The sequence below is a fragment of the Moschus berezovskii genome, chromosome 3, assembly GCF_049115385.1.
Source record: "Moschus berezovskii isolate FMDL1 chromosome 3, NW_MosBer_1.0, whole genome shotgun sequence".
NCBI classification, from domain to species: domain Eukaryota; kingdom Metazoa; phylum Chordata; class Mammalia; order Artiodactyla; family Moschidae; genus Moschus; species Moschus berezovskii.
The window spans coordinates 86,832,607-86,854,461 of NC_142462.1; the positions used below are offsets into that span (position 1 = coordinate 86,832,607).

At 43.8% G+C, this 21,855-nt stretch overlaps 1 non-coding gene across 1 annotated transcript; it reads right to left on the bottom strand.

Moving 5' to 3' along the window:
• Window positions 1–18,563: 18,563 nt before the first annotated feature.
• Window positions 18,564–18,669, bottom strand: LOC129552881 (U6 spliceosomal RNA). The gene has a single exon (XR_008685361.2). It is a non-coding gene; the product is annotated as a U6 spliceosomal RNA (small nuclear RNA).
• Window positions 18,670–21,855: the final 3,186 nt, after the last annotated feature.

The following is a 21,855-nucleotide window of genomic DNA, read 5'->3' on the forward strand; positions in this document are numbered from 1 at the left end:
ATCGATTCTTCGGCGATCAGCCTTCTTCACAGTCCAACTCTCACAACCATACATGACCACGGGAAAAACCATTGCCTTGACTAGACGGACCTTGGTTGGCAAAGTAATGTCTCTGCTTTTTAATATACTATCAAGGTTGGTCATAACTTTCCTTCCAAGGAGCGTCTTTTAATTTCATGGCTGCAATCAGCATCTGCAGTGATTTTGGAGCCCAAAAAAACAAAGTCTGACACTGTTTCCACTGTTTTTCCATCTATTTCCCATGAAGTGATGGGTCCAGATGCCATGATCTTTGTTTTCTGAATGGTGAGCTTCAAACCAACCTTTTCACTCTCCTCTTTCACTTTCATCAAGAGGCTTTTGAGTTCCTCTTCACTTTCTGCCATAAGGGTAGTGTCATCTGCATATCTGAGGTTATTGATATTTCTCCCAGCAATCTTGACTCCAGCTTGTGCTTCTTCCAGCCCAGCGTTCCTCATGATGTACTCTGCATATAAGTTAAATAAGCAAGGTGACAATATACAACCTTGACGTACACCTTTTCCTATTTGGAACCAGTCTGTTGTTCCATGTCCAGTTCTAACTGTTGCTTCCTGACCTGCATACAGGTTTCTCAAGAGGCAGGTCAGGTGGTCTGGGATTCCCATCTCTTTCAGAATGTTCCACAGTTTATTGTGATCCACACAGTCAAAGGCTTTGGCATAGTCAATGAAGCAGAAATAGATGTTTTTCTGAAACTCTCTTGCTTTCTCCATGATCCAGCGGATGTTGGCAATTTGATCTCTGGTGCCTCTGCCTTTTCTAAAACCTGCTTGAACATCTGGGAGTTCACGGTTTACATATTGCTGAAGCCTGGCTTGGAGAATTTTGAGCATGACTTTGCTAGCGTGTGAGATGAGGGCAATTGTCCGGTAGTTTGAGCATTCTTTGGCATTGCCTTTCTTTGGGATTGGAATGAAGACTGACCTCTTCCAGTCCTGTGGCCACTGCTGAGTTTTCCAAATCTGCTGGCATATTGAGTGCAGCACTTTCACAGCATCATCTTTCAAGACTTGTAATAGCTCAACTGGAATTCCATCACCTCCACTAGCTTTGTTAGTAGTGATGCTTTCTAAGGCCCACTTGACTTCACATTCCAAGATGTCTGGCTCTAGGTCAGTGATCACGTTATTGTGACTATCTTGGTCGTGAAGATCTTTTTTGTACAGTTCTTCTGTGTATTCTTGCCACCTCTTCTTAATATCTTCTGCTTCTGTTAGGTCCATACCATTTCTGTCCTTTATCGAGCCCATCTTTGCATGAAATGTTCCCTTGGAATCTCTAATTTTCTTGAAGAGGTCTCTTGTTTTTCCCATTCTGTTGTTTTCCTCTATTTCTTTGCATTGATCACTGAGGAAGTCTTTCTTATCTCTCCTTGCTATTCTTTGGAACTCTGCATTCAGATGCTTATATCTTTCCTTTTCTCCTTTGCTTTTCGCTTCTCTTCTTTTCACAGCTATTTGTAAGGCCTCCTCAGACAGCCATTTCACTCTTTTGCATTTCTTTTCCATGGGGATGGTCTTGTTCCCTGTCTCCTGTACAATGTCACGAACCTCCATCCAGAGTTCATCAGGCACTCTATCTATCAGATCTAGTCCCTTAAATCTATTCCTCACTTCCACTGTATAATCATAAGGGATTTGATTGAGGTCATATCTGAATGGTCTAGTGGTTTTCCCTACTTTCTTCAATTTCAGTCTGAACTTCGCAATAAGGAGTTCATGATCTGAGCCACAGTCAGCTCCTGGTCTTGTTTTTGCTAACTGTATACAGCTTCTCCATCTTTGGCTACAAAGAATATAATCAATCTGATTTCGGTGTTGACCATCTGGTGATGTCCATGTGTAGAGTCTTCTCTTGTGTTGTTGGAAGAGGGTGTTTGCTATGACCAGTGAATTCTCTTGACAAAACTCTATTAGCCTTTGCCCTGCTTCATTCCGTGCTCCAAGGCCAAATTTGCCTGTTACTCCAGGTGTTTCTTGACTTCCTACTTTTGCATTCCAGTCCCCTAGAATGAAAAGGACATCTTTTTTGGGTGTTAGTTCTAAAAGGTCTTGTAGGTCTTCATAGAACCGATTAACTTCGGCTTCTTCAGCATTGCTGGTTGGGGCATAGGCCTGGATTACTGTAATATTGAATGGTTTGCCTTGGAAACGAACAGAAATCATCCTGTCATTTTTAAGATTGCATCCAAGTACTGCATTTCGGACTCTTTTGTTGACCATGATGGCTACTCCATTTCTTCTAAGGGATTCCTGCCCACAGTAGTAGATATAATGGTCATCTGAGTTAAATTCACCCATTCCAGTCCATTTTAGTTCACTGATTCCTAGAATGTCGACGTTCACTCTTGCCATCTCCTGTTTGACCACTTCCAATTTGCCTTGATTCATGGACCTAACATTCCAGGTTCCTATGCAATATTGCTCTTTACAGCACCGGACCTTGCTTCTATCACTGGTCACATCCACAACTGGGTATTGGTTTTGCTTTTGCTCCATCCCTTTATTCCTTCTATAGTTATTTCTCCACTGAGCTCCAGTAGCATACTGGGCACCTACCGACCTGGGGAATTCCTCATTCAGTATCCTATCATTTTGCCCTTTGTCACTGTTCATGGGGTTCTCAAGGCAAGTATACTGAAGTGGTTTGCCATTCCCTTCTCCAGTGGACCACATTCGGCTGTGGTCCATGTGATCAGATCGGCTAGTTTCCTGTGATTATGATTTCAGTTTGTCTGCCCTCTGATGCCCCCTCACAATACCTACCGTCTTATTTGGGTTTCTCTTACCTTGGTCGTGGAAAATCTCTTCACAGCCGCCCCAGCAAAGTGCAGCTGCTGTACCTTACCTTGGACGAGGGGTATCTCCTCAAGGCCGCCCCTCCTGACCTTGAACGTGGAGTAGCTCCTCTCGGCCCTCCTGCGCCAGCGCAGCCACCGCCTGTTGGACGTGGGGTAGCTCCTCTCGGCCGCCGGCCCTGGCCTCAGGCGTGGGGTAGCTCCTCACGGCCGCACCTCTTTGTGTGGTTCGTTGCGCCGGGGCCGGCGTCTCTCGCGTCGCGTCTGCGCCGCCGGGGCCGGCGTCTCTCGCGTCGCGTCTGCGCCGCCGGGGCCGGCGTCTCTCGCGTCGCGTCTGCGCCGCCGGGGCCGGCGTCTCTCGCGTCGCGTCTGCGCCGCCGGGGCCGGCGTCTCTCGCGTCGCGTCTGCGCCGCCGGGGCCGGCGTCTCTCGCGTCGCGTCTGCGCCGCCGGGGCCGGCGTCTCTCGCGTCGCGTCTGCGCCGCCGGGGCCGGCGTCTCTCGCGTCGCGTCTGCGCCGCCGGGGCCGGCGTCTCTCGCGTCGCGTCTGCGCCGCCGGGGCCGGCGTCTCTCGCGTCGCGTCTGCGCCGCCGGGGCCGGCGTCTCTCGCGTCGCGTCTGCGCCGCCGGGGCCGGCGTCTCTCGCGTCGCGTCTGCGCCGCCGGGGCCGGCGTCTCTCGCGTCGCGTCTGCGCCGCCGGGGCCGGCGTCTCTCGCGTCGCGTCTGCGCCGCCGGGGCCGGCGTCTCTCGCGTCGCGTCTGCGCCGCCGGGGCCGGCATCTCAAGCATAAGAAACAAAAAATCAAAAAGTGAGACTACATCAAACGAAAAAGTTGGAGAAGACTCTTGAGAGTCCCCTGGACTGCGAGGAGATCCAACCAGTCCATCCTAAAGGAAATCAGTCCTGGATGTTCATTGGAAGGACTGATGTTGAAGCTGAAACTCCAATACTTTGGCCACCTGATGCAAAGAACTGACTCATTGGAAAAGACCCTGATGCTGGGAAAGATTGAAGACGGGAGGAGAAGGGGATGACAGAGGATGAGATGGTTGGATGTCATCATCGACTCAATGGACATGAGTCTGAGTAAACTCTGGGAGTTGGTGATGGACAGGGAGGCCAGGAGTGCTGCAATCCATGGGGTCACAAAGAGTTGGACACAACTGAGCGACTGACCTGAACTGAACAGCAAAAGAAATCATAAACAATGTGGAGACAACTTATTCAATGGGGAAAAGTATTTGCAAAAGGTATATCTGATAAGGGGTTAATAAACCAAAATATATAAAGAACTTGTAGAACTCAATAGCAAAAATAAAAATTAAAAAAGTAATCCAGTTTAAAATTGGGCAAAAGACCAGAATAGACATTTATGATTTGTGTTTATCATTCCCTTCCGCAGAACCATAGAATTTCAGGGTTAGAAGAAGACCTGTTTAGTAGGTCTTAATTTCTACTTAAGCTTCCCCACTTCAGTCCTCTCTCACATAAATTCATTGTCTTCTCTTTTCTACTGTATGCACCTAGGTGGTGAGCAATAAATAACAATGGCTGTCATTTTCTTTAATTTAGCTGATATTTCTGTCATCAGTATACATGGAAAAATAAGCCTTTTTGTAGGCCTCAAATCATACTTTTGTTAAATGGTTGCCTATATTATAAATTAATATAATTATACAGTTTTTCTTTAAAAACAGCTTACTCCTAGAGCATAGCTTGTAAACCCAGACTTGCCTAGAGTGTTGACAGCCTGCCAAAGCGATAATCACAGACAGATGGCAGATGTAGGAAGCCACATTTTCACATTCTTAACCAATGACTCTCCAAAAGCTCAAACATAAGAGACAACTCAAGAGTTGTTCTTTTTTTTTTTTTTCCAGTTTCCATTTTTTCCCAGCCCTTTTTCTAAAAAAAGAAAACATTTTTTTAGATTAATGAATTAAACAAGTAATATATATTATTCCTCAAATTTATAGTGAGCAAAATTGTTTTGTATAAGTTTTCTTAATACTAACTTTGCTTTTTCTTCAGACATGACTATTCCAAGCAGCTGGTTAGTTTGTTTTAAAAATGATGTAAGATAGGGGCTTCCCTGGTGGCTCAATGGTAAATGATCCACCTGCCAATCCCTGATCCAGGAAGATCCCCCATGCCACAGAGCAACAAAGCCCATGCACCACAAATATTGAGCCTGTGCTCGAGAGGCTGGGAGCCACAACTCCTGAGCCCACATGCTGCAACTACTGAAGCCCAAGAGCCCTAGAGCCTGAGCTCTGCAATATGAGAAGCCACTGCAAAGAGAAGCCTGTGTGCTGCAACTAGAGAAAAGCCAGTACTGCAACGAAGACCCAGCACAGCCAAAAATAAATAAATTATTTTTAAAAATAAAAACTATGTAAGATAGACTTCCCTGGAGAAGGCAGTGGCACCCCACTCCAGTACCCTTGCCTGGAAAATCCCACAGATGGAGGAGCCTGGTAGGCTGCAGCCCATGGGGTCGCTAAGAGTCGGACACGACAGAGCGACTTCACTTTCACTTTTCACTTTCATGCATTGGAGAAGGAAATGGCAACCCACTCCAGTGTTCTTGCCTGGAGAATTCCAGGGACAGGGGAGCCTGGTGGGCTGCCATCTATGGGGTTGCACAGAGTCAGACACGACTGGTGACTTAGCAGCAGCAGACTTCCCTGGTGGTCCAGTGATTAAGATTCCATGCTTCAAACGGCAACCGACTCCAGTACTCTTGCCTAGAAAATTCCATGGACTGAGGAGCCTGGTAGGCTATAGTCCATGGGGTCACAAAGAGTCGGACACGACTGAGTGACTTCACTTTCACTTTCTCCAAGGTGGCAGGGTTCAGTCCCTGGTCAGGGAAGTTTCACATGCAATGTGGCAAAAAAAAAAAAAAATCATAGAAAGGAGATTGGGGGATATAAGTTTTGAATAAAATTTCTAAAATGAAAACGGCACTCCATTATGAGTATCCTTAAAAACTTCTATGTGTGCATTGCAGAGTAGGTGTAACTTCCATTCGGTGGTATAAGACTTCTTAACACAGCAAGAAAGCAATAACACAGCAAGCAATTCATTCTTAGGATATCTTTATTACTAGAACTCTTAAACACTTCTGTACAGTTATTACAGAATAGCCACCAGGGAAGCCCAAGAATAGTGGAGTGGGTAGCCTATCCCTTCTCCAGGGGATCTTCCTGACCAAGGAATTGAACCGGAGTCTCCTGCATTGCAGGCAGATTCTTTACCAGCTGAGCTACCAGGGAAGCCCTAGGTATAATAAGTCTAATCACAGACATAACACTGTTCTCAATGCAATAAGTATTACTCTTGGAGACATCTTTATAATAGGGTATTACTTCTCTACATGCATTACAAAGTGAATTTAAAAAAAGAAGGAAATCTTTGCCATTTGTGTTAACGTGGATGGGCTTTGAGGGCATTACACTAAGTGAAATAAGTCAGACAAAGAGGGACAAATACCTATGATCTTACTTATATGTGGAATCTAAAACAAACAAACAAACCCAAGTTCGTAGATATAAGGAACAGATTGGCTGCCAGAGGCAGGGGATGGGAGGAGAAATGGGTGATGGGGGTCAGAAGGTACAAACTTCCGGTTGTGAATAACTACTGGAATGTAATGTACAGCATGACTATAGTTAATAATCCCGTAGTGTGGGTCTGAAAGTTGCTAAGAGTAGATCTTAAAAGTTCTCATCATAAGAAAAAACAGAACTATGTGTGGCAATGGATGGTAACTAGAGTTGTGATCATTTCACAATATATATACAAATATCAAATAATATTGTACAACTGAAACTCATATAATATTATCTGTTAACTAAAGATAATTTAAAACAGGTATAACTTTCATTCACTGATAACAACACTTTGCAGTGCAAGCTACAAGTACTTTTAGGGAAATATCTCTATTACAAGTGTACTTACTACCATACATGTACAGAGTGGGTAGGACTTTCCTGGTGGTTCAGTTGTGTAGAATCTGCCTGCCAGTGTAGGGGACATGGGTTTGATGCATGTCCCCTGGTCAAGGAAGATTCCACATGCCTCGGGGCAACTAAACCAGTGCATTACAACTACTGAGCCTGCATGCCGAAGCTTCTGGAGCCCATGCACCCTAGAGTCTATGCTCCACAAAAAAGAAGCCATCATGATGAGAAGCCCATGCACCACATCTAGAGAGTGTAAGGTCGGACCCTGGTGGCCTTCTTGGCTTCCCCTTCCCGGTGGCTATCTTGGCTCCTTCTTCCTCTCTCCATCCCCGCCGGAGGGAAAAAGTCCCGCCAAACCGCTGAGGAATTTCTGACGTAATAACCCTCTGCCGAGATCTACCCCCTTCCTGACCTCCAGAGTGACCAACCCGGTCTAGCTGACCACTCACAATCTCGCATTCCCGAGCTTTACCTTATCTTAGGCCTGTCCAGGTTATATGACACCACTTCCTGCCCCAAAGGCATAAAAATCGCACCCTGCCTTTGTTCGGGGCAGAACTCCTCGTGGCCATTCTTGCGGTCAGTGGGTTCTGACCGGGAGCGCACTGCCAAATAAAGCCTGTTACTTTCCCTTGGTGTCTGGGTTATTTCCTTACAGCTTGAGACGCCCGTTTCCGCGACCTTACAGAGAGCAGACCCCACTCACTGCCACTGGAGAAAGCCCACTGACAGCAAGGAAGACCTGTGTGTGCATGCTAAGTTGCTTCAGTTGTGTCCTACTCTTTGTGACCCTCTGGACTGTAGCCCACCAGGCTCCTTTGTCCATAGGGATTCTCTAGGCAGGAATACTGGAGTGGGTTACCATTCCCTTCTCCAGGGAATCTTCCCCATCCAGGGACTGAACACGCGTCTCTTATGTCTCCTGCATTGGCCGGCGAGTTCTTTACCACTAGCACCACCTGGAAAGCCATAACACAGCCAAAAAATAAAATAAAAAGAAAATTCTTACAGTGGGTAAAACTGATGTAACACTGTATTCAACAAGCAAGGTATATTCTTAGAAAATCTTTATTACAGTTTTTCCTAAACATGTAAAGTACATGCATTACAAAATAGGTGTAAGTTCCACTCACTGAATGAAACTGTTCTCAATACAGCAAGCACAAGAAGTTCTAGATAAGTCTTTATAATTAGGGATTTTTTAAGTTTATCTGTTTATTGAACTAAGTTGATTACAATATTGTGTTAATTTCAGGTGTACAGCAAAGTGATTCAGATATACATATTCTTCTACATACCTCCTTCTTCAGATATTTTCCATTGTAGGTTATTACAAGATATTGAATATAGTTCCCTGTGCTATACAGTAAGTCCTTGTTGGTTATCCATTATATAGATAATAGATATAGTACATAGATATAATAATATCAAATATATAGATAAAATATTTATCTATTATATATAATTAGGAACATGGGATTAACAGATACACATTACTATGTGTGTGTGTGTGTGTGTGTGTGTGTATATACACACATGTGTTCCTAATCCATGTTTCTAATTAATTCCTTCCCCACCCCCTTCCTTTCCCCTTTTGGTAATCATAGTTTGTTTCCTATGTCTGTGAGTCTGTTTCTGTTTTGTAAATAAGTTCATTTGTATTATTTTTTGAATTCCACATATAATTGACATCATATAATATTTGTATTTCTCTGACTTACTTCACTTCGTGTAATAATCTTTAGGTCCATCCTTGTTGCTGCAGGTGGCATTATTTGATTTTTTATGGCCAAGTAAATAGTCCATTGTATGTATATCACATTTTCTTTATCCATTGATCTGTTGATGGATATTTAGGTTGCTTCTCTGTTTTGGCTATTGTAAATAGTGCTGCAGTGAACATAGGGGTGCATGTATTTTTTTACTTATAGTTTTCATCTTTTCTGGATATATGCCCAGGTTGCTGGATTGTATGGTAACTCTGTTTTTAGTTTTTAAAGGAATCTCCATACTGTTCTCCATAGTAGCTGCACTAATTTACATTCCCCCAAGTGTAGGAGGGTTCCCTTTCTCCACATGCTCTCCAGCATTATACCTAGTGATCTTAATAGTCGTCTCCATTCATTGCAGAATGAATACCACTTCCATTCACAGAGATAACTGTTCTCAGCACAGCAAGCAAGTAAAATTTTTAGAAACATCTTTATTACATGTCCTTAAACACTTTTCTACATGCATTGCACAATAGGGGCCACATTTATTCACATATAATCCTGTTCTCAATGCAGCAAGCAAATGGTTAGAAACATTTTTATTTTTAAGTATTAAACACTTCTCAGGTCAAGGAGATCCAACCAGTCCATCCTAAAGGAAATCAGTCCTGAATATTCACTGGAAGGACTGATGCTGAAGCTGAAACTCCAATACTTTGGCCACCTGATGCGAAGAGCTGACTCATTTGAAAAGACCCTGATGCTGGGAAAGACTGAAGGCAGGAGGAGAAGGGAGGAGAAGGGGACGACAGAGGATGAGATGGCTGGATGGCATTACCGACTCAATGGACATGAGTTTGAGTGAACTCTGGGAGTTGGTGATGGACAGGAGGGCCTGGCGTGCTGTAGTCCATGGGGTCACAAAGAGTTGGGACACGACTGAGCGACTGAACTGACGGAAACACTTCTCTAATGCCATGCAGAAAAGCTTAAAGCAACAGCCCCTAACCTTTTTGTCACCAGGGACCAGTTTCATGGAAGACAATTTTTCCACAGACCAGGTGGCTGGGGGATGGTTTTAGGATGATTCAAGCACATTACATTTATTGTGCACCTTATTTCTATTATTACTGTGTGTGTGTGAGAGTCGCTTAGTCAAGTCTGACTCTTTATAAGCCCATGGACTGTAGCCCACCAGGCTTCTCTGTCCATGGAATTCTCCAGGCACGAATAGTGGAGTGAGTTGTCATTCCCTTCTCCAGGGGATCTTCCCAACCCAGGGATCGAACCCAGGTCTCCTGCAATGAAGGCAGATTCTTTACCGTCTGAGCTACAAGGGAAGCCCTGTTATTATTACATTGTGATATATAATGAAATAATTATATAATTCACCATATGAAGAATCAGTGAGCAATAGGGAGCAGCTGTAAATACAAATGAAGCTTCGCTTGCTTGCCTGCTGCTCACCTCTTGCTGTGTGGCCTGGTTCCTAACAGGCCACAGATGAGTAGCAGTGTATCTCTCTTAGAAAACATTTTTTATTACAAGGATTCTTAAACAACATGCTCTAAATGCTTGTCAGAATGGCTACCATTTCCATCAATGATGTAACACTATTCTCAATGTAACAGGCAGGTAGCGTTTTTAGAAGTCTCTATTTCAAGTGTTCTTAAAAATTCTATACATGAAGTTAAAGAATAGGTGCTATCCTTTCACTGATAAAACCATGTTCTCGATGCGGCACGCAGGTAGTGTTCCTAGAAACACATTTTTGGTTTGTTCTTTATATTTTAAAAATTGTATTGAAGTGTAGTTGATTTATAATGTGTTAATGTCTGCTGAACAGTAAGGTGATTCAGTTGTACATATATATTCTTCTTCATATTATTTTCCATTATGGTTTATCACAGGTTATTGAATATATTTCCCTGTGCTATACAGGAGGACCTCGTTTATCCTTCCTATATACAATATTTTGCGTCTTCTACTCCCAAGCTTCCAATCCACCCTCTATCCCCCTCCCCACTGGTGAACTACAAATCTGTTCACTGTGAGCCTTTTCTTTGAAACGCCTTTATTACAAGTGTTCATAAACACTAATCTACAATGCACTGCCGAATATATGTCTCTCACTCACTGATAAAACTCACTGGTCAATGCAAAGAGAAAGTAGTGTTCTTTGAAACATCTTTTGTACAAGAGTTTTAGAACATTTTAACATGCTTTCCAAATGAGCATAATTTCCATTAAATGATATAATACTGTTCTCAGGGCAGCAAGCAAGTAGCATTCTTAGAAACATGTTTATTTATTTATTTATGGATAATTGCTTTACAGAATTTTGTTGTTTTCTGTCAAACCTCAACATGAATCAGTCATAGGTATACATATATTCCCTCCCTTATAAACCTCCCTCCCATCTCCTGCCCCATCCCACCCCTCTAGGTTGATACAGAGCCCCTGTTTGAGTTTCCTGAGCCATAAGCAAATTCCCGTTGGCTATCTATTTTACATGTGGTAATGTTCAAGCAGGTTTTAGAAAAGGCAGAGGCACCAGAGATCAAATTGCCAACATCCGCTGGATCATGGAGAAAGCAAGAGAGTTTCAGAAAAACATCTATTTCTGCTTCATTGACTATGCCAAAGCCTTTGACTGTGTGGATCACAATAAACTGTGGAACATTCTGAAAGAGATGGGAATCCCAGACCACCTGACCTGCCTCTTGAGAAACCTGTATGCAGGTCAGGAAGCAACAGTTAGAACTGGACATGGAACAACAGACTGGTTCCAAATAGGAAAAGGTGTACGTCAAGGTTGTATATTGTCACCTTGCTTATTTAACTTATATGCAGAGTACATCATGAGGAACGCTGGGCTGGAAGAAGCACAAGCTGGAATCAAGATTGCTGAGAAATATCATAACCTCAGATATGCAGATGACACCACCCTTATGGCAGAAAGTGAAGAGGAACTCAAAAGCCTCTTGATGAAAGTGAAAGAGGAGAATGAAAAGGTTGGCTTGAAGCTCAACATTCAGAAAACAAAGATCATGGCATCTGGTCCCATCACTTCATGGGAAATAGATGGAAAAACAGTGGAAACAGTGTCAGACTTTATTTTTTTGGGCTCCAAAATCACTGCGGATGCTGATTGCAGCCATGAAATTAAAAGACGCTTACTCCTTGGAAAGAAAGTTATGACCAACCTAGATAGTATATTAAAAAGCAGAGACATTACTTTGCCAACCAAGGTCCGTCTAGTCAAGGCAATGGTTTTTCCCATGGTCATGTATGGATGTGAGAGTTGGACTGTGAAGAAAGCTGATCGCCGAAGAATCGATGCTTTTGAACTGTGGTGTTGGAGAAGACTCTTGAGAGTCCCTTATACTGCAAGGAGGTCCAACCAGTCCATTCTAAAGGAGATCAGTCCTGGATGTTCATTGGAGGGACTGATGCTAAAGCTGAAACTGCAATACTTTGGCCACCTCATGCGACGAGTTGACTCACTGGAAAAGACTCTGATGCTGGGAAAGGTTGGGGGCGGGAGGAGAAGGGGACGACGGAGAATGAGATGGCTGGATGGCATCACCGACTCTGTGGACATGAGTTTGAGTGTACTCCGGGAGTTGGTGATGGACAGGGAGGCCTGGCGTGCTGTGATTCATGGGGTCGCGGAGAGTCAAACATGACTGAGAGACTGATCTGATCTGATCTGAATGTAAGTTTCCGTGTTACTCTTTCCATACATCTCACGTCTCCTCCCCTCTCCCCATTCTCCCCGAGAATAAGTCTGTTCTCTATGTCTGTTTCTCCACTGCTGCCCTGTAAATAAATTCTTCAGAACCATTTTTCTAGATTCCGTATATATGCATTCGAATACAATGTTAATCTTTCTCTTTCCGACTTATTTCACTCTGTGTAATAGGTTCTAGGTTCATCCACCTCATGAGAACTGACTCAAATGCATTCCTTTTTATGGCTGAGTAATATTCCATTGTGTATATGTACCACACTTCTTCATCTGTTCATCTGTCGATGGACATCTAGGTTGCTTCCATGTTCTCAGTCAGTTGTCTGACTCTTTTTGGCCTCATGGACTGTAGCACGCCAGGCCTCTCTGTCCATCACCAACTCCCGGAGTTTTCTCAAACTCATGTCCATTGAGGTGGTGATGCCATCCAACCATCTCATCCTCTGTCGTCCCCTTCTCCTCCTGCCTTTAGTCTTTCCCAGCATCAGGGTCTTTTTCAGTGAGTCAGTTCTTCCCATCAGGTGGCCAAAGTATTGGAGTTTCAGCTTCAACATCAGTCCTTCCAATGAACATTCAGGACTGATTTCCTTTAGGATGGACTGGTTGGATCTCCTTGCAGTCCAAGTGATTCTCAAGAGTCTTCTCTAACACCACAGTTTGAAAGCATCAATTCTTCGGTACTCAGCTTTCTTTATAGTCCAACTTTCACATCCATACATGACCACTGGAAAAACCATAACCTTGACTAGATTGACCTTTGTTGGCAAAGTAATGTCTCTGCTTTTTAATATGCTGTCTAGGTTGGTCATAACGTTCCTTCCAAGGAGTAAGTGTCTTTTAATTTCATGGCTGCAATCAGCATCTGCAGTGATTTTGGAGACCCCCAAAATAAAGTCAGTCACTGTTTCCCCATCTATTTGCCATGAGTTGATGGGACCAGATGCTATGATCTTAGTTTTCTGAATGTTGAGCTTCAAGCCAACTTTTTCACTCTCCTCTTTCACTTTCATCAAGAGGCTTTTGAGTTCCTCTTCACTTTCTGCCGTAAGGGTGGTGTCATCTGCATATCTGAGGTTATTGATATTTCTCCCAGCAATCTTGATTCCAGCTTGTGCTTCTTCCAGCCCAGCGTTCCTCATGATGTACTCTGCATAGACGTTAAATAAGCAGGGTGACAATATACAGCCTTGACGTACTCCTTTTCCTATTTGGAACCAGTCTGTTGTTCCATGTCCACTTCTAACTGTTGCTTCTTGACCTGCATACAGATTTCTCAGGAGGCAGGTCAGGTGGTCTGTTATTCACATCTCTTTCAGAATTTTCCAGTTTGTGGTGATCTACACAGTCAAAGGCTTTGGCATAGTCAATAAAGCAGAAATAGATGTTTTTCTGGAACTCTCTTGCCTTTTCAGTGATCCAATGGATGTTGGCAATTTGATCTCTGGTTCCTCTGTGTTTTCTAAAACAAGCTTGAACATCTGGAATTTCATGGTTCATGTATTGCTGAAGCCTGGCTTGGAGAATTTTGAGCATCACTAGTGTGTGAGATAAGTACAATTGTGCGATAGTTTGAGCATTCTTTGGCATTGCCTTTCCTTGTGATTGGAATGAAGACTGACCTTTTCCAGTCCTGTGGCCACTGCTGCGTTTTCCAAATTTGCTGGCATATTGAGTGCAGCACTTTCACAGCATCATCTTTTAGGATTTGAAATAGCTCAACTGGAATTCCATCACCTGCACTAGCTTTGTTCATAGCTAAACAATGCTTGCTAAAGCCCACTTAACCTCACATTCCAGGATGTCTGGCTCTAGGTGAGTGATCACACTGTGATTATCTGGGTCGTGAAGATCTTTTTTGGATAGTTCTGTGTATTCTTGCCACCTCTTCTTAAAATCTTCTGCTTCTATTAGGTCCATACCATTTCTGTACTTTATTGAGCCCATCCTTTCATGAAATGTTCCCTTGGTAACTCTAATTTTCTTGACGAGATCTCTAGTCTTTCCTATTGTATTGTTTTCCTCTATTTCTTTGCACTGATCATGGAGGAAGGCTTTCTTATCTCTCCTTGCTATTCTTTGGCACTCTGCATACAAATGGGTATATCTTTCTTTTTCTCCTTTGCTTTTTGCTTCTCTTCTTTCACAGCTATTTGTAAGGCCTTCCCAGACAGCCATTTTGCTTTTTTGCATTTCTTTTTCTTGGGGATGGTCTTGATCCCTGTTTCCTGTATAATGTCACAAACCTTTGTCCATAGTTCATAGGGCACTCTGTCTATCAGATCTAGTCCCTTAAATCTATTTCTCACTTCCACTTTATAACTGTAAGGGATTTGATTTAGGTCATATCTGAATGGTCTAGTGGTTTTCCCTACTTTCTTCAATTTAAGTCTGAATTTAGCAATAAGGAATTCATGATCTGAGCCACAGTCAGCTCCCTGTCTTGTTTTTCCTGACTCTACAGAGCGTCTTCACCTTTGGCTGAAAGAATATAATCAATCTGTATTCAGTGTTGATCATCTGGTGATGTCCATGTGTAGAATCTTCTCTTGTGTTGTTGGAAGAGGGTGTTTGCTATGACCAGTGCGTTCTCTTGGCAAAACTCTATTAGCCTTTGCCCTGCTTCATTCCATACTCTAAGGCCAAATTTGCCTGTTACTCTTGGAGAAGGAAATGGCAACCCACTCCAGTATTCTTGCCTAGAGAATCCTATGGACAGAGGAGCCTGGTGGGCTGCTGTCTATGGGGCTGCACAGAGTCGGACATGACTGAAGTGACTTTGCATGCATGCATTGGAGAAGGAAATGGCAACCAACTCCAGTATTCTTGCCTGGAGAATTCCAGGGATGGAGGAGCCTGGTGGACTGCCATCTGCAGGGTCGCACAGAGTCAGACACGACTGAAGCGACTGAGCAGCAGCAGCAGCAGCCAGGTATCTCTTGACTTTCTACTTTTGCATTCCAGTCCCCTATAATCGAAAGGACATCTTTTTTGGATGTTAGTTCTAGAAGGTCTTGTAGGTCTTCATAGAACCGTTCAACTTCAGCTTCTTCAGCATTACTGCTCGGGGTATAGACTTGGATTACCATGATATTGAATGGTTTGCCTTAGAAATGAACAGAGATCATTCTGATGGCAACCCACTCCAGTACTCTTGCCTGGAGAATCCCATGGACGGAGGAGCCTGGTAGGCTACAGTCCATGGGGTCGCAAAGAGTCAGACACGACTGAGTGACTTCACTTTCACTTTCTGTTGACTATGATGGCTACTCCATTTCTTCTAAGGGATTCTTGCCCACAGTAGTAGATATAATGGTCATCTGGGTTAAATTCACCCATTCCAGTCCATTTTAGTTTGCTGATTCCTAAAATGTCGATGTTCACTCTTGCCATCTGTTTGACCACTTCCAATTTGCCTTGACTCATGGACGTAACATTCCAGGTTCCTATGCAATATTGTTCTTTACAACATCGGACCTTGCTTCCATCACCAGTCACATCCACAACTGGGTGTTGTTTTTTGCTTTGGCTCCATCTCTTCATTCCTTCTGGAGTTATTTCTCCACTGATCTCCAGTAGCATACTGGGCACCTACCGATCTGGGAATTCATCTTTCAGTGTCCTATCTTTTTGCCTTTTCATACTGTTCATGGGGTTCTCAAGACAAGAATACTGAAGTGGTTTGCCATTCCCTTCTCCAGTGAACCATATTTTGTCAGAACTCTCCACCATGACCTGTCCATCTTGGGTGGCCCCACACAGCATGGCTCATAGTGTCATTGAGTTAGACAAGGCTGTGATCCATGTGAGAATTTGAGCATGCTCAAAATTCTCCAAGCCAGGCTTCAGAAGTATGTAAACAGTGAACTCCCAGATGTTCAAGCAGGTTTTAGAAAAGGCAGAAGCACCAGAGATCAAATTGCCAACATCTGCTGGATCATGGAGAAAGCAAGAGAGTTTCAGAAAAACATCTATTTCTGCTTCATTGACTATACCAAAGCCTTTGACTGTGTGGATCACAATAAACTGTGGAACATTCTGAAAGAGATGGGAATCCCAGACCACCTGACCTGCCTCTTGAGAAACCTGTATGCAGGTCAGGAAGCGACAGTTAGAACTGGACATGGAACAACAGACTGGTTCCAAATAGGAAAAGGTGTACGTCAAGGTTGTATATTGTCACCTTGCTTATTTAACTTATATGCAGAGTACATCATGAGGAACGCTGGGCTGGAAGAAGCACAAGCTGGAATCAAGATTGCTGAGAAATATCAATAACCTCAGATATGCAGATGACACCACCCTTATGGCAGAGAGTGAAGAGGAACTCAAAAGCCTCTTGATGAAAGTGAAAGAGGAGAGTGAAAAGGTTGGCTTGAAGCTCAACATTCAGAAAACAAAGATCATGGCATCTGGTCCCATCACTTCATGGGAAATAGATGGAAAAACAGTGGAAACAGTGTCAGACTTTATTTTTTTGGGCTCCAAAATCACTGTGGATGCTGATTGCAGCCATGAAATTAAAAGACGCTTGCTCCTTGGAAGGAAAGTTATGACCAACCTTGATAATATATTAAAAAGCAGAGACATTACTTTACCAACCAAGGTCCGTCTAGTCAAGGCAATGGTTTTTCCCGTGGTCATGTATGGATGTGAGAGTTGGACTGTGAAGAAGGCTGATCGCTGAAGAATCGATGCTTTTGAACTGTGGTGTTGGAGAAGACTCTTGAGGGTCCCTTATACTGCAAGGAGGTCCAACCAGTCCATTCTAAAGGAGATCAATCCTGGATGTTCATTGGAGGGACTGATGCTAAAGCTGAAACTGCAATACTTGGGCCACCTCATGCGACGAGTTGACTCACTGGAAAAGACTCTGATGCTGGGAAAGGTTGGGGGTGGGAGGAGAAGGGGACGACAGAGAATGAGATGGCTGGATGGCATCATCGACTCTGTGGACATGAGTTTGAGTGTACTCCGGGAGTTGGTGATGGACAGGGAGGCCTGGCGTGCTGTGATTCATGGGGTCGCGGAGAGTCGGACACGACTGAGCGACTGATCTGATCTGATCTGATCTGTGATCCATGTGATTTAGATTGGTTAGTTTTCTGTGACTGTAGTTTTCATTCTTTCTGCCCTCTAATGGAGAAGGATAAGAGGCTTATGGAAGCTTCCTGATGGGAGAGACTGACTGAGGGGGAAACTGGGTCTTGTTCTGATGGGCGGGGCCGTGCTCAGAAAATCTTTAATCCAATTTTCTGTTGATGGGTGGAGCTGTAATATGGTGGAGGTAATGAAGATAATGGTGACTTCCCCCATGCATGTTACACTCAGTGCCCCAACCCTGCAGCAGGCCACCACCGACCCACCCCTCCACTGGAGACTCCTGGACACTCACAGGCAAATCTGGGTCAGTCTCTTGTTGGGTCCCTGCTCATTTCTCCTGGGTCCTGCCTGGTGCAAAGGTTCTGTTTGTGCCCTCCAAGAGTCTACTTCCCAGTAAGTTCTGGTAGCTCTATGGTGGGTTTAATGGTGACCTCCTCCAAGAGGGCTTATGCCATACCCAAGTCTGCTGCACCCAGAGCCCCTGTCCCTGTGGCAGTCCACTGCTGACCCTACCTCCACAGGAGACGCGCAAACACAGTTCTGTCTCAGTCTCTGTGGGGTCCCTGGGTCCGGGTGCACTCGAGGTTTGTTTGAGTGTCTCTGGCAGGAATGGGGTTTGATTCTAAACACGAATTCGCCTCTCCTACCATCTTGCTGGGGCTTCTGCTTTGCCCTTGGACATACGGTATCTCCTCATGGCTGTTCGCTCCAATGCCACACAGCCGCCATGTTCTAGCTATTGTAAATAGTGCTGCAGTGAACAATGGTATACACAGCCTTTTTCAATTTTGGTTTCCTCAGGGTGTATGCCTCGGAGAAGGCAATGGCAAGCCATTCCAGTACTATTGCCTAGAAAATCCCATGGATGGAGGAGCCTGGTAGGCTGCAGTCCATGGGGTCGCTAAGGGTCGGACACGACTGAGCGACTTCACTTTCACTTTTCACTTTCACACATTGGAGAAGGAAATGGCAACCCACTCCAGTGTTCTTGCCTGGAGAATCCCAGGGATGGGGGAGCCTAGTGGGCTTCCGTCTATGGGGTCACACAGAGTCGGACACGACTGAAGTGACTTAGCAGCAGCAGCAGCAGCAGCAGGGTGTATGCCTAGGAGTGGGATTGCTGGGTCGTATGGTGGCTTTATTCCTAGTTTTTAAAGGAATCTCCATACCGTCTTCCATAATGGCTGTATCAAGTTTAAAAATATGGAACGCTTCACAAATTTGCGTATCCTCCTTGCACAGGGGCATGAAAATCTTCTCTGTATCGTTCCAGTTTTAGTATATGTGCTGCTGAAGTGAGCACTGGAAACATGTTTATTATGTGTTCTTAAACAGATCTGTACATTCTTTGCAGAAAGAGTATAGCTTTCATTAAATGACTATTACTTTTCTCATTGAGGAAGTAAGTAGCATTCTTAGAAACAGCTAGATTACAAGTTTTTTCAAACACTTCTCTACATGAATTACAGATGGTTATAACTTCCAGTCAATGATATAACACTGTTCTTAATGCAGCAAATAAGTAGTTTTTTGAAGCATCTTTATAACAAGTGTCTTTAAACATTTCTCTAAATGCATTGCAGATGGGTGCCACTTCCATTCACTTGGAAAATCACAGAGTGTTTTTGCTCACCACTCAATTCTATTAGGATTAATTATAACTGGCTTCAGTTGCTGACTGACAGTGCACTCCAAGAGAAAATTAAGACCATCACAAGATTCTTTGTGCTTTGGGCAAGCAGCTCTCTTAGACAGTTAGATCTCAGGAAGAATTCTAAGGAACCCAGATTTTTGCATCTTTCCATATATCAGTTCAGTTCAGTCGCTCAGTCGTGTCCGACTCTTTGCGACCCCATGAATCACATCACGCCAGGCCTCCCTGTCCATCACCAACTCCCGGAGTTCACTCAAACTCATGTCCATTGAGTTGGTGATGCCATCCAGCCATCTCATTCTCTGTCGTCCCCGTCTCCTCCCGCCCCCAATCCTTCCCAGCATCAGTCTTTTCCAATGAGTCAGTTCTTCGCATCAGGTGGCCAAAGTATTGGAGTTTCAGCTTTAGCATCAGTCCTTCCAATGAACACCCAGAACTGATCTCCTTTAGAATGGACTGGTTGGATCTCCTTGCAGTCCAAGGGACTTGCAAGAGTCTTCTCCAACACCACAGTTCAAAAGCATCAATTCTTTGGCGATCAGCTTTCTTCACAGTCCAACTCTCACATCCATACATAACCACTGGAAAAACCATAGCCTTGACTAGACAGACCTTTGTTGGCAAAGTAATGTCTCTGCTTTTTAATATGCTATCTAGGTTGGTCATAACTTTCTAGCGTCTTTTAATTTCACGGCTGCAGTCAGCATCTGCAGTGATTTTGGAGCCCAAAAAACCAAAATCTGACACTGTTTCCACTGTTTCTCCATCTATTTGCCATGAAGTGATGGGACCAGATGCCATGATCTTAGTTTTCTGAATGTTGAGCTTTAAGCCAACTTTTTCACTCTCCTCTTTCACTTTCATCAAGAGGCTCTTTAGTTCTTCTTTGCTTTCTGCCATAACGGTGGTGTCATCTGCATATCTGAGGTTATTGATAATTCTCCCAGCAATCTTGATTCCAGCTTGTGTTTCTTCCAGCCCAGCGGTCCTCATGATGTACTCTGTATATAAGTTAAATAAGCAGGGTGACAATATACAGCCCTGATGTACTCCTTTTCCTATTTGGAACCAGTCTGTTGTTCCATGTCCACTTCTAACTGTTGCTTCCTGACTTGCATACAGGTTTCTCAAGAGGCAGGTCAGGTGGTCTGGTATTCCCATCTCTTTCAGAAATTTCCACAGTTTATTGTGATCCACACAGTCAAAGCCTTTGGCATAGTCAATAAAGCAGAAATAGATGTTTTTCTGTAACTCTCTTGCTTTTCCCATGATCCAGCGGATGTTGGCAATTTGATCTCTGGTTCCTCTGCCTTTTCTAAAACAAGCTTGAACATCTGGAAGTTCACGGTTCATGTATTGCTGAAGCCTGGCTTGTAGAATTTTGAGCATGACTTTACTAGCGTGTGAGATGAGTGCAACTGTGCAGTAGTTTGAGCATTCTTTGGCATTGCCTTTCTTTGGGATTGGAATGAAAACTGACCTTTTCCAGTCCTGTGGCCACTGCTGAGTTTTCCACATTTGCTGGCATATTGAGTGTAGCACTTTCACAGTATCATCTTTCAGGATTTGAAATAGCTCAACTGGAATTCCATCACCTCCACTAGCTTTGTTTGTAGTGATGCTCTCTAATGACCACTTGACTTCATATTCCAAGATGTCTGGCTCTAGGTGAGTGATCACACCATCGTGATTATCTTGGTCGTGAAGATCTTTTTTGTACAGTTCTTCTGTGTATTCTTGCCACCTCTTCTTAATATCTTCTGCTTCTGTTAGGTCCATACCATTTCTGTCCTTTATTGAGCCCATCCTTTCATGAAATGTTCCCTTGGTATCTCTGATTTTCTTGAGGAGATCTCTAGTCTTTCCTATTCTGTTGTTTTCCTCTATTTCTTTGCATTGATCGCTGAGGAAGGCTTTCTTATCTCTCGTTGCTATTGTTTGGAACTCTGCATTCAGATGCTTATATCTTTCCTTTTCTCCTTTGCTTTTCACTTCTCTTCTTTTCACAGCTATTTGTAAGCCCTCCCCAGACAGCCATTTTGCTTTTTTGCATTTCTTTTCCATGGGGATGGTCTTGATTTCTGTCTCCTGTACAATGTCATGAACCTCCATCCATAGTTCATCAGGCACTCTATCTATCAGATCTAGTCCCTTAAATCTATTTCTCACTTCCACTTTATAACTGTAAGGGATTTGATTTAGGTCATATCTGAATGGTCTAGTGGTTTTCCCTACTTTCTTCAATTTAAGTCTGAATTTGGCAATAAAGAGTTCATGATGTGAGCCACAGTCAGCTCCTGGTCTTGTTTTTGCTAACTGTATAGAGCTTCTCCATCTTTGGCTGCAAAGAATATAATCAATCTGATTTCGGTGTTGATCATCTGGTGATGTCCATGTGTAGAGTCCTTTCTTGTGTTGTTAAGCACTAAAATATTTTACTTGAGATGTCTGTTCTTTGTGACTAGCAGTAATCTTTAAGCAAGATATATGCTAAACTATGGGCTTCCCAGGTGGCACTAGTGGTAAAGAACCCGCCTGCCAATGCAGGAGACGTTAGAGATGAGGGTTTGATCCCTGGGTTGGGAAGATCCCCTAGAGGAGGGCATGGGAACCCACTCCAGTATTCTTCCCTGGAAAATCCCATGGACAGAAGAGCCTGGCGGGCTACAGTCCATAGGGTTGCAAAGAGTCAGACATGATTGAAGCGTCTTAATATGCACACACATGCTAGACTCTAGGTGTCCTATAGCCCAAAATCACATATAAACTAGCTTCCCTCCATAGCTCTTCAGAGCAGTTCCCCCAGAACTAGTGGGAAGCTGTCTCCTGGGCTAT